This window comes from Balaenoptera borealis (assembly GCF_965194805.1).
Source record: "Balaenoptera borealis genome assembly, chromosome: 3".
Taxonomy (NCBI): domain Eukaryota; kingdom Metazoa; phylum Chordata; class Mammalia; order Artiodactyla; family Balaenopteridae; genus Balaenoptera; species Balaenoptera borealis.
In genome coordinates, this window is record NC_138866.1 from 154,238,027 (window position 1) to 154,252,032 (window position 14,006).

Here is a 14,006-nt window from a genome sequence, read left to right on the forward strand (position 1 = left end):
AAGTAATAATTACAGTAAAATGTTATGATGTCATACTCTACAATCTAAAAAACTTCAAATATAAAAATTACAATCCTATTACAAAACGCTCACTCACTTGTATGGAAACACATCAGAATGACCTATCCTGATATGGGAATGCAGGCTTTAATAAATTTAATGCTGGGTATAACAGAATATTGAAAACTGTCAATTACATGAATGTTCTTTAAGAACTAAAACACATTTAAAAATTCTGAACAATGAAATCCTGAATTCATTTTTGCTTATCAGAAGGGTTCCTGAGGGAATTGGCAGGGTCCCCCTGTGATCATCACAAACACTGGCAACTGATTTGTAGAATGACAGATTTAATAAGCATATAAACCAGGTGGCATTTTATATAATAAAATATCAACAGCTGTGAAAATCAACTTCCTTCACTTACCCTAAAAATCTCTACTGAAGTAATACACTATAATATCTTACGCACACTGCATACAATAGAAATTATACATTAATCGTATCAAGCATTTTAAAATTACTTATATTTTTAATTAAACAAAATCATAATTATATACTTCTAAATGAGCTGAAAATCTTTACCACAGTGACTAAGGACAGCCCAGCACAGAAAAAAAATCAAAATACTACCAAGTTATTTAAAAATTACCTAATCTCGCTTTTTTCACGAAGATGGCGCCAAAGGTGAAGAAGGAAGCCCCTGCCCCTCCCAAAGCATAAGCCAAAGCAAAGGCTTTGAAGGCCAAGAAAGCTGTGTTGAAAGGCGTACACAGCCACAAAAAAAAGAAGATCCGGACGTCACCCACCTTCCGACAGCCCAAAACACTGCGGCTCAGGAGGCAGCCCACATATCCTTGGAAGAGCACCTCTAGGAGAAAAAAGCTTGACCACTGTGCCACCATCAAGTTCCCCCTCACCACTGAGTCAGCCATGAAGAAGACAGAAGACAACAACACACTGGTGTTCACTGTGGATGTCAAGGCCAACAAGCACCAAATTAAACAGGCTGTGAAGAAGCTCTGTGACACTGACGTGGCTAAGGTCAACACCCTGATCAGGCATGATGGAGAGAAGAAGGCATATGTTCGACTGGCTCCTGACTATGATGCTTTGGATGTTGCCAACAAAATTGGGATCATCTGAGTCCAGCTGGCTAATTCTAAATATAGAAGTTTTTTTTCACTATAAAAAAATAATTAAATAAAAATAAATAAATAAAAATAAAAATTACCTAATCTCAAAGAAATCCACACCATTCCCTAGAAAGGAAATGAAGTATTCAGAGTCGTCTAAAAGAAACAGCCAATATTTTCCTAGGGCTCCAGAATCAGAAAATCAGAGGCTATGTTTTCATATAACGTTGTACTACACTATGCTCTACAATCCAAACCACCTGAGGACAAAGGTAACAACTTCCTTCCACGACTGTCCCGTCCACAAAGAAGACCACGCCCACCATGGACAGGGGATACATCATGACCTCCCCTTCCACCTCAAAGTCTACTGAAATAGCCAAATAAGAAGAAAAGAGAAAAACTCTCCTTAAAAAAAGAATAAACACCAGCAATTCCACACCTAGGTATATACTCAAGAGAAATGAAAACATGTGTGCACACAGAGATTTATAGCCACACACAGCAGCAGCATTTATAATAGCCAAAAACTGCAAACAACCCAAATGTCTATCAACTGATGAATGGATAACTAAAATATGGTATATCCATTAAATGAATTATCTGCAATAGAAAGGAGTGAAGTACTGATACATGCTACAAAATGGGGAACATAGAAAACATGATGCTATCCAGAAGAAGCCAACCATAAAAGACCGCACACATCATACAATTCCTCTTAGATGAAATGTTCAGAAAAGACCAATCTGTATGAAACAGAAAACAGACTGGTGATTGTCGAGGGCCGGGGTGTGGAAAGGGATGGAGACATTGGGGAGGGATGGTTTATGAGTAACATTATTCTTTTTAGGGTGATGGAATGCTTAAAAAGTGACTCTGGTGATGGTCTTACAGATCTGTGAATATACTAAAAATCAGTAAATTGTACATTTTAAAGGGTGAATTGTATGGTATGTGAATTACATTGCAATAAAGCTAATACCCCGAAAAAAGGTTAATGTGAAAAAACAAATAAACAGGAAAACATCTGGGTGGCAGAAGATAATGGCAACTGCCTGAATCTGTGTCTCCAAAATAATACAAAACAGATCACTACACAAAACCATACCCTTAATATAGCTCAAACCAGAGAATATGCAAATTTCAAAATAGGCAGAAGTATGCCTAAAATTTCAAAAATAAAGAAATGATTAGAAAGAAAATAACTATTAGCACACAATTAGAAAACATAAGAGACTGCAGAACAAGTTCAAATAAATTTGAAAACTTAGATAAAACAGATAATTTTGTAGGGAAATACAGATTATTGAAATTGACTCTATTAGAAATAAAGACTTCAGCAACCCAACTGCTGAAGAGGAAACAGAGATAGTTATGAGGGAATTATCCCACAAAAAACACCAGGCACAGATGATTTCACAGGGAATTCTACCAAAACATCAATATCCAGATAGCCTCGATGCTCCATAAATTGTTCCAGAGCATCCTAAAATGAACGAAAGCTTCTAATTCTTTTCAAGAAGCAATTATAATATTGATATCTAAATCTGATAATGACTATCCACGATAAAGACAGGGCTTCCCTGGCGGCGCAGTGGTTAAGAACCCACCTGCCAATGTAGGGGACACGGGTTCGAGCCCTGGTCCGGGAAGATCCCACATGCCACAGAGCAACTAAGCCTGTGCACCACAACCACTGAGCCTGTGCTCTAGAGCCCACACACCACAACTACTGAAGCCCGCATGCCTAAAGCCCATGCTCCGCAACAAGAGAAGCCACCACAATGAGAAGCCCAAGCACCGCAACAAGAGTAGCCCCTGCTTACTGCAACTAGAGAAAGCCCACGCGCAGCAACGAAGACCCATCACAGCCAAAAATTTAAAAAACAAATTAATTAATTGATTAAAAAGAAAAAGACAGAGCCCCCCTCCGAATACTAAAGCCTAACATCATTTATAAAGGCCAACACCATACAAATATTCCATGACGAGGTGATTTATTTCCAAGACTGTTATATTAGGAAAGCCACTGTATAGGAGACCCTATTAATAAACCTAGAGAAAAAAATTCAGAGATTATATCCATAGACCCTGGAAAGGCCTTTGACAAAATCTAACATTCACGACCAAGGGAAAAAAAAATTCATGAAAATGCCTTCAATCTGTTTTAATATTTCATTTTATGTTAAAGTACATGAAGAACCTCACCCACACACACAGTTGAAAAGGAGAGGAGTTATTTTAGTAAACCTTTTAGATAATTATGGATATTCATGTTTGATTTTATATCGGTAAGTGATAGTTTCTTAATGGGTGGCTACAATGTGCAACTTGAAACCATATCAGTGGACTTTTTGTAGTTACATGAATACCCATCCACTGGCCTATTTTGCACTTTGAATGGATTATTTTATCCATTGTGATTTTATAATAGCATGTCTTGGTCATCTGGAAATTATTTAGGTAAATCTTTCAAATGATGACACATTTCACCACTATACAATATTTTTTAAAAATCATACTTTAATTAAAATCACCACCAATGCAATCAAAGTCTTTAAGTAGTGAAAAGTATTGAGCTCATCTCATGGTGGCAGATAAATGTTTTCCAAATTTTAATTTTTGTTTTAAAATTCAATTTTCTTCATTGGCAACAACAATTATCAGAGTTGTTTTCCTTGAAGCAACAGGTACTCACTTGAGAAAAATGTTTGTCAAATATTCCAGTCTGGATAACCATTCCTTCAAGTAAAAGTGGTGTTACACACACAAATACACAGTTGGTTGAGCTTCCAATTCAAACAATCATGCAAGTACTTCAGTATAAAGCAGAAATGCCTTATGCATATTTCCCATTTCAATATACAGATTATTTTTAAAATGTCTATTCAAAAGCTGACGTGGTAAAATGAGTAATTTTTACTGCTTTAAGTTATTCTGCAGCAAAACTGGGATTGTTCTTATAAACTGTGAGTAAGCCCAGGAACTATTAGGATGGTTTGGGGCTCTGAGGCCAGTTTTACCTCATACCACTGCTTCTGTACCTTCACTACAACTATCAACACAGTGAAAAAAACAAATAACATTTTTGTGCTGTTATGAAAATAGTTTGTCCTAAGCATAAATAGACTTCAGAGATCTTTTGGGGTCCTCAGCCCATACTTTGAAAACACTGATATTAAAAACCACTGAAAAAAGAGCAAAAAAAAAAAAAAAAAAAAACCCAAAAACAAACAAAAAAAACCCCAATGAAGCAATTTACAAAAGATATGAAATGTTAAAACTCATAAGAAACACAAATTAAAACCACACAGAGAATGGTAAAAATTAAAGTATAACAACACATTTTGTTGAGGAGGCTGTAGAAAAATAGGCACCACTGCTAATGGGCATGCAAACTGCCACAATTCTTTAGGAGAGGAATTTAGCAATCCTAACAAAATTACAAAAGCATTTATGTATGTATGCATTTATTTATTTATATTTTTGGCTGCGTCAGGTCTTAGTTGTGGCACGCGGGCTCCAGAGCACATGGGCTCCATTGTTGCAGCACATGGGCTCTCTAGTTGTGGCACAGGGGCTCAAGTAGTTGCGGCACAGCATGTGGGATCTTAGTTCCCCGACCAGGGATCAAACCCGCGTCCCCTGCATTGGAAGGCAGATTCTTAACCACTGGGCCACCAGGGAAGTCCTCAAAAGCACTTTATCTTTCAACAGAGTGAACCAGTTTCTAGGAATGTACCCTGAAGATTACATATACAGCTCCAAAAATAAGAAAATACATATGTACATAGTTATTCACTGCAGATTGTAACTGCAAATACTGGAAAAAACCTAAAACACCCAAGGGTTACCTCCAGGGCAGTTTGGGGAGGGGTGTGTTATTCTCTGACTTTTTTTCCGTCCTTGGAGAAGGTTAGCACTAATCTTTTACTCTGGATACTTTTATACTGTGCATTTATATCTTGCTTGATAATTCTTTTATTTAAAAATTAAAAACATAACACAAAAATATTAAAGAAATGCCAAAAACATCAGGACTTTTCAATACGGAAGACGGAGGTCAGTAGATACTTCCTAAGATTTGCTTGTGAACAAGTAAGTACAGTCCTGGCTGCATGAGCCAGGCATCAAACCCAGGCGAAGCATACTGCTTCCATGCAGCGCCAGCACTCTGTGGGGCATGTCATCCTGCTGGATCAGCGCTGGCTGCAGTTCATTTAATGACTACCCAGGAAGTCTGTGAGTCCCAACCCTAGCTGCAGATGAAAATCATTTGGGATCAGTCTCAAAACTGCTTGATGATTGCCAAACTCCCAACCCCACAACAATTAAATAAAACTGGAGGAGGGCAGATAGCAGGCATTTAAAAAAAAAAAATCTCCTAAGTGATTCTAATGGGCAGTCAGGGCTGAGAACCTTAGCCTTAAAAGCTTTGTGAATATCAGACCAGGGTGATCATCAAAAACTATAAAAGGTTCGACTATCCCCCACTTTCCCTTCCCTCTTAGGGAAGGTTTCTCTCTGAAACCTTTTTAGCCTTAGATCTCCACCACGGTCCTATTTTTGGCCTTTTCAATAGATTTCTTACGTCCACTGCACTACAATTTACCCTCCATCATGTTCAAAGGATTATTATTCTAAAACAAACCCAATTCTGTCATTCTATTGCCCACAGGTCCAAGTTCCTTAACATGCAATATCCTGAAATGCAATGCCAGCTTGCTTCCCAGCACCCCAGTCTTTACCCTAAACACACTTAACTACTGACCCCCGCTTAAGCATGCCATGCATCATCAAGTTCCAAGCTTTCACATTTCTTCTCTGCCTAGGATTCCTTTAGCACCTCACCCTTCAACATCCAGTTTCAACGTCATCTCCTTCATAAAACCAACCTAGCTTTTCACAGGCACAAGTGCCCCATCCTGTAGGCTCTCCGACCACATAGACACACTTCTGCTACTTAACACACAGCACTGTAAGTAGCCTGGGTATCAGAGGTTCATTTGGGAGGGGTTTACATATTCTTCTACACATCCCAGCTGAGTACAACCCTGCAAGGACCTAACACAAAGTGGCTCATCAATGTTAGGGCACTAAAACAAGTATCTGACTAATTATTCAATTTAATTTTAACTCAATTTCCCTTTATAGAGTTGTCTTTTAAAACTCACACTAACTTGAGCACTAAAACCTCATTAGCAGCCAGAGTAGTAGCATGGATTTGGAATTTCCTGCATTTCCAAATAAAAACAAGCAGGGCAACTATACAGCAAAGCAAAAACCGTATATACAGCAAAAAAAAAACCCCACAGGTAACCAATGTACCCCCCTGAGGAAGCAGGTGGGGATGAGCAACACCTATGGGACTTGTGTGTTCCCAAAACCTACTTGGGAAGAAAGCCACAAGGCATCTGACACACCTAAGACCTGAAGAACCCCACAAATAACTAACAGGTATTTACTGGAAAAAGAACGGCAGGGCAATTTGAGAACAACAGCTGAAACTGGGAGGGATTTTGCCTCTCCAGTTGTCAGTGAGAACAAGGAGCCTGCAGTAGGGCGTGAATGGGCTACAGCAGTGTAACCCCTAGGAATTCTCAACACGGACCTGCCAGTGGATTCAGACTCGAGAGGGACAGGAACAGCAAAAGATGAAAGGGTACAAAAGGCATGGGCCTAGGAAATGTCAGACAGCAGCAGTTATGTTTCTTTAGTGCATGCACACACACAAGAAAACTAAGCCAATTTCTAGAAGCTCAAGAAAGCTAATTTCCCATAAAATTGAGCAAAAAAGGGATTATGATCAAATCCCTTAGAAAATTACTATAGAACACAATGAGTAGCAGAATACCCCTACAGAAAATGAAAGCATGCTGAAAAGAGTACTCAAAAAAAGAAAAATAAAGGCTCAAAACTGTTACTATTATAAAACAAGTGAAAAGGCATTACAAAAATATACAAGACATGAAAGAATATAAGTAAGAATTTTAGACAATCACAGAAAGATAGACAAAATGAAAAGGCAGAGGACTTTGTACCAGATGAAGGAACAAGATAAAACACCATAAAAACAACTAAATGAAGTGGAGATGGGCAACCTTCCAGAAAAAGAATTCAGAATAATGATAGTGAAGATGATCCAGGACCTCAGAAAAAGAACGAGAAGATGCAAGAAATGTTTAACAAAGACCTAGAAGAATTAAAGAACAAACAAACAGAGATGAACAATACAATAACTGAAATGAAAAATACACTAGAAGTAATCAATAGCAGAATAACTGAGGCAGAAAAACAGATAAGTGACCTGGAAGACAGAATGGTAGAACTCACTGCTGCGGAACAGAAAAAAGAAAAAAGAATGAAAAGAAATGAAGACAGCCTAAGAGACCTCTGGGACATTAAACGCAACAACATTCACATTACAGGGGTCCCAGAAGGAGAAGAGAGAGAAAGTACCCGAGAAAACATTTGAAGTGATTATAGTCGAAAACTGCCCTAACATGGGAAAAGAAATAGCCACCCAAGTCCAGGAAGCACAGAAGAGTCCCATACAAGATAAACCCAAGGAGACACACACCGAGACATAGTAATCAAACTGACAAAAATTAAAGACAAAGAAAAATCAATGAAAGCAACAAGGGAAAAATGACAAATAACATACATGGGAACTCCCATAAGGTTAACAGCTGATTTCTCAGCAGAAACTCTACACGCCAGAAGGGAGTGCCACGATATATTTAAAGTGATGAAAGGGAAGAACCTACAACCAAGATTACTCTACCTGGCAAGGAGAAATCAAAATCTTTACAGACAAGCAAATGCTAAGAGAATTCAGCACCACCAAACCAGGCCTACAACAAATGCTAAAGGAAATTCTCTAAGTGGAAAAAACAAGAGAAAAAAAGGACCTACAAAAACAAACAGGTAACAATAAAGAAAATGGTAATAGGAACATACATACTGATAATTACCTTAAATGTGAATGGATTAAATGCTCCAACCAAAAGATACAGGCTTACTGAATGGATACAAAAACAAGACCCATATATATGCTATCTACAAAACACCCACTTGAGACCTAGGGACACATACAAACTGAAAGTGAGGGGGATGGAAAAAGATATTCCATGCAAATGGAAATCAAAAGAAAGTTGGAGTAGCACACTCATATCAGATAAAATAGACTTTAAAATAAAGAATGTTACAAGAGACAAGGAAGGACACTACATAGTGATCAGGGGATAAATCCAAGAAGAAGATATAATCATTGTAAATATATATGCACCCAACATAGGAGCACCTCAATACATAAGGCAACTGCTAACAGCTATAAAAGAGGAAATCGACAGTAACACAAGAATAGTGGGGGACTTTAACACCTCACTTACACCAATGGACAGATCATCCAAAATGAAAATAAATAAGGAAACAGAAGCTTTAAATGACACAGTAGACCAAATAGATTTAACTGATATTTGTAGGACATTCCATCCAAAAACAGCAGATTACACTTTCTTCTCAAGTGCGCATGGAACATTCTCCAGGATAGATCACATCTTGGGTCACAAATCAAGTCTCAGTAAATTTAAGAGAACTGAAATCATATCAAGCATCTTTTCTGACCACAACGCTGTGAGATTAGAAATGAATTACAGGGAAAAAACCATAAAAAACACAAACACATGGAAGCTAAATAATACGTTATTAAATAACTAAGAGATCACTGAAGAAATCAAAGAGAAAATCAAAAAATACCTAGAGACAAATCACAATGAAAACACGACGATCCAAAACTTACGGGATGCAGCAAAAGCAGTTCTAAGAGGGGGAAGTTTATAGCTATACAAGCCTACCTCAAGAAACAAGAAAAATCTCAAACAACCTAACCTTACACTTAAAGGAACTAGAGAAAGAAGAACAAACAAAACCAAAAGTTAGCAGAAGGAAAGAAATCATAAAGATCAGAGCAGAAATAAATGAAATAGAAACAAAGAAAACAATAGCAAAGATCAATAAAACTAAAAGCTGGTTCTTTGAAAAGATAAACAAAATTGATAAACCTTTAGCCAGACTCATCAAGAAAAAGAGGGAGAGGACTCAAATCAATAAAATTAGAAATGAAAAAGGAGAAGTTACAACAGACACCACAGAAATACAAAGCATCCTAAGAGACTACTACAAGCAACTCTATGCCAATAAAATGGACAACCTGGAAGGAATGAACAAATTCTTAGAAAGGTATAACCTTCCAAGACTGAACCAGGAAGAAATAGAAAATATGAACAGACCAATCACAAGTAATGAAATTGAAACTGTGATTAAAAATCTTCCAACAAACAAAAGTCCAGGACCAGATGGCTTCACAGATGAATTCTATCAAACATTCAGAGAAGAGCTAACATCCATTCTTCTCAAACTCTTCCAAAAAATTGCAGAGGAAGGAACACTCCCAAACTCATTCTATGAGGCCACCATCACCCTGATACCAAAACCAGACAAAGATACCACAAAAAAAAGAAAATTATAGACAAATATCACTGATGAATATAAATGCAAAAATCCTCAACAAAATACTAGCAAACAGGATCATACACCATGATCAAGGTGGATTTTTCCCAGGGATGCAAGGATTCTTCAATATATGCAAATCAATCAATGTGATACACCATATTAACAAATTGAAGAATAAAAACCATATGATCATCTCAATAGATGCAGAAAAAGCTTTTGACAAAATTCAACACCCATTTATGATAAAAATTCTCCAGAAAGTGGGTATAGAGGGAACCTACCTCAACATGATAAGGCCATATACGACAAACTCACAGCAAACATCATGCTCAATGATGAAAAACTGCAATCAGTTCCTCTAAGATCAGGAACAAGACAAGGATGTCCACTCTCACCACTATTATTCAATATAGTTTTGGAAGATCTAGCCATGGTAATCAGAGAAGAAAAAGAAATAAAAGCAATACAAATTGGAAAAGAAGAAGTAAAACTGTCACTGTTTGCAGATGACATGATACTATACATAGAGAATCCTAAAGATGCCACCAGAAAACTACTAGAGCTAATCAATGAATTTGGTAAAGTTGCAGGATACAAAATTAATGCACAGAAATCTCTTGCATTCCTGTACACTAACAACAAAAGATCAGAAAGAGAAATTAAGGAAACAATCCCATTCACCATTGCAACAAAAAGAATAAAATACCTAGGAATAAACCTACCTAAGGAGGTAAAAGACCTGTACTCAGAAAACTGTTAACACACTGATGAAAGAAATTAAAGATGACACAAACAAATGGAGAGATACACCTTGTTCTTGGATTGGAAGAATCAATATTGTGAAAATGACTATACTACCCAAAGCAATCTACAAATTCAATGCAATCCCTATCAAATTACCAGTGGCATTCTTTACAGAACTAGAACAAAAAATCTTAAAATCTGCATGGAGACACAAAGACCCCGAATAGCCAAAGAAGTCTTGAGGGAAAAAAATGGAGCTGGAGGTATCAGACTCCCTGACTTCAGACTATACTGCAAAGCTACAGTAATCAAGACAACATGGTACTGGCAAAAAAACAGAAATATAGATCAGTGGAACAGGATAGAAAGCCCAGAGATAAACCCATGCACCTATGGTCAACTAATCTATGACAAAGGAGGCAAGGATATACAATGGAGAAAAGACAGTCTCTTCAATAAGTGGTGCTGGGAAAACTGGACAGCTACATGTAAAAGAATGAAATTAGAACACTCCTTAACACCATATACAAAAATAAACTAAAAGTAAGACTGGATACTGTAAAACTCTTAGAGGAAAACATAGGAAGAACACTCTTTGACATAAATCACAGCAAGATCTTTTTTGATCCACCTCCTAGAGTAATGGAAATAAAAACAAAAATAAACAAATGGGACCTAATGAAACTTCAAAGCTTTATTTAGCAAAGCAAGGGAAACTACAAACAAGATGAAAAGACAACCTTCAGAATGGGAGAAAATATTTGCAAACAAATCAACGGACAAATGACAAAGGATTAACCTCCAAAATATATAAACAGCTCATGCAGCTCAATATTAAAAAAACAAACAACCCAATCAAGAAATGGGGAGAAGACCTAAATAGACATTTCTCCAAAGAAGACATACAGATGGCCAAGAAGCACATGAAAAGCTGCTCAACATCACTATTATTAAGAAATGCAAATCCAAACTACAATGAGGTATCACCCCACACCAGTTACAATGGGCATCATCAGAAAATCTACAAACAACAAATGCTGGAGAGGGTGGGGAGAAAAGGGAACCCTCTTGCACTGTTGGTGGGAATGTAAATTGATACAGCCACTATGGAGAACAGTATGGAGGTTCCTTAAAAAACCAAAAATTTAATTACCATATGACCCAGCCATCCCACTACTGGGCATATACCCAGAGAAAACCATAATTCAAAAAGACACATGCACCCCAATGTTCACTGCAGCACTATTTACAATAGCCAGGTCATGGAAACAACCTAAATGCCCATTAACAGACAAATGGATAAAGAAGATGTGGTACATATATACAATGGAATATTACTCAGCCATAAAAAGGAATGAAATTGGGTCATTTGTAGAGACGTGGATGGATCTAGAGACTGTCATACAGAGTGAAGTAAGTCAGAAAGAGAAAAACAAATATCGTATATTAACGCATATATGTGGAACCTAAAAAAATGGTACAGATAAACTGGTTTGCAGGGCAGAAATAGAGACACAGATGTAGAGAACAAACATACGGACACCAAGGGGGGAAAGTGGTGGGAGTGGTGGTGGGATGAATTGGGAGATGGGGATTGACATGTATACACTAATATGTATAAAACACATAACTAATAAGAACCTTCTGTATAAAAAATAAAATAAAATTCCAAAACTCAGAAAATAAAAAAAAAGAATTTTAAGAATTCAGAAATGAGGCTGACAGAATTCAAGAGTTAATTAGAAATTTTAAAAAGCCATTTTAGATAGGAACACAAACATAATATCCTGAAAGAAACAGAAAGTAAAAAGGAGAAATCTTTTATAAAACAAAAAAGAAATGATTCAGGAGATTTTTTAAAAAGGATTTGAGAGAAAATTACAAATAATGAAGACAGGCAAAAGAGATACAACATACGAATAATAGGAATACCTAAAGACTAAACTGAAATAGGAGAAAAAAACCCCATAAAACTAAAATTAAATAAAGAACTTTCCTGATACATGTATTTTATATATCCTTCCATATATTTATATATGTAATCGAAACTGTATACTCAAAGGAGACAAATCACTGTAGATACCTGAGAATATCTATTCAGAGGAAATGCCAAAATAAATTCAAATAAAATGACTAGATTTTAAGAAGATTTTTTGGCATCTAGGCAAAAAGAGCTATAATTTAAAAAGAAATATAAATTAGATTATCATCACACTTGGGTAGCAACACATTATGCCAAAAATAACATAGTTAAGATACTCAAGGGAAACAATGAGCCATGGATTTTATATCCAGTAAAGCTAATCTTCAAGTATAAAAGGGCACAGAAAAGCTAGTAAACATATAAGAAAAACACAGGGAATATTGTTTTTCATGATCCTTTCCTAATAGAAAATAACTTTCTGACAATCAAAATGACAAGAGGCACATGGAAAGGACTGGTGATAAGCATTAAATATACACCTACTTACAGGATTAAATGCGGATTAAAGGGAGAAAGGTTAAATTATACAATAGCTATATGGTCTACATAGAGTAAAACCATTTCTTTAAAAGGAGAGAGGAATAGGGTGAGCATTTGTAAAAAATTTTTAACACTGTTTCCAGTAATCAAAATTGACAGTGGTAGAATTATTATTATTCTGAGGCAATCATATGCTCTGTACTGGATTTACAAAAGACTAACATGGTGCTTTTCAGAGGGATTTTCAAACGAAATGGAAAATAATTCATTTTTCTCATATATCTTTACCATAAAAAAATTTTAGGTATGTCAAAATATAGTTGATTTTTATATGTTTACATGAGAAAATGTCCAAGATAATGGTTTTTATTATGGTGATGGGAGAAGTGGTTTAAAGCAGTATAATATGATCTCATTGATATGTGCACACACACACGATTATAGCTTTTGGATGGAATTAAATGCATCGAAGAATTTTATTTTCATATTTTGTCCTTTCGACATCACAGGCAGCCATAAGCAACAATAATATGTATATCTACCTTTGCCTGGTAGTGAAACTGAGTTTATGATAAACAAGAGGCCTGGAATCTGTTCAAGTTATTTGCCCAGTTTCACTGGACACTAGCCATGCCCATTCCTTTACATTTCATTGTAACTGCTTTTGCACTGAGTACCTGCAACAGGGAACATATGGCCAACAAAGCTGAAAATATTTACTATCTGACCTTTTACAGAAAAGGTTTGCCCACTTATCTGTTATAGTATTTCTTGATTCCTTAAAAGATTTTTTAAAAAGGGGAAAAAATTCCTGAAGGTTGACTGTTGATTCACTTGCAGAAATATAACTGCATAATATGAATAACCTCTCCTCCAAAGATTCTTCTGTTTCCTTCAAATATGCCCAATTCTCTACTTAAAGATTCTCCCCGCTGCCTTCTTTTTTTTCTCCTGTTTTTCATGCCAAATTTCTACAACCAACTAACTTAATTCTAACTTTTCTCACCTTATACAGTTTTACTCCTATAGTTTTTGTAGTTTGACTCCTCTCCCCTTCTTCTTCCAATCTACCCTCAACATTCTATGAAAATTGTTCTAGTCATGTGTTTTCACAGTGAACACGGGGATCAAAATTTTTTTAAATGGAT

The 14,006-nt window shown here is 36.4% G+C and overlaps 1 protein-coding gene and 1 pseudogene across 12 annotated transcripts in view; one reads left to right on the forward strand and one right to left on the reverse strand.

The window, feature by feature from the left end:
- Positions 1-14,006, reverse strand: part of TJP1 (tight junction protein 1) — a 339,138-nt gene that overhangs the window by 64,168 nt on the left and 260,964 nt on the right. The window lies entirely within an intron of this gene.
- LOC309625953 (large ribosomal subunit protein uL23 pseudogene) lies at positions 4-7,924 on the forward strand (annotated as a pseudogene). Its single transcript has one exon. The product of its transcript is annotated as a large ribosomal subunit protein uL23 pseudogene (transcript).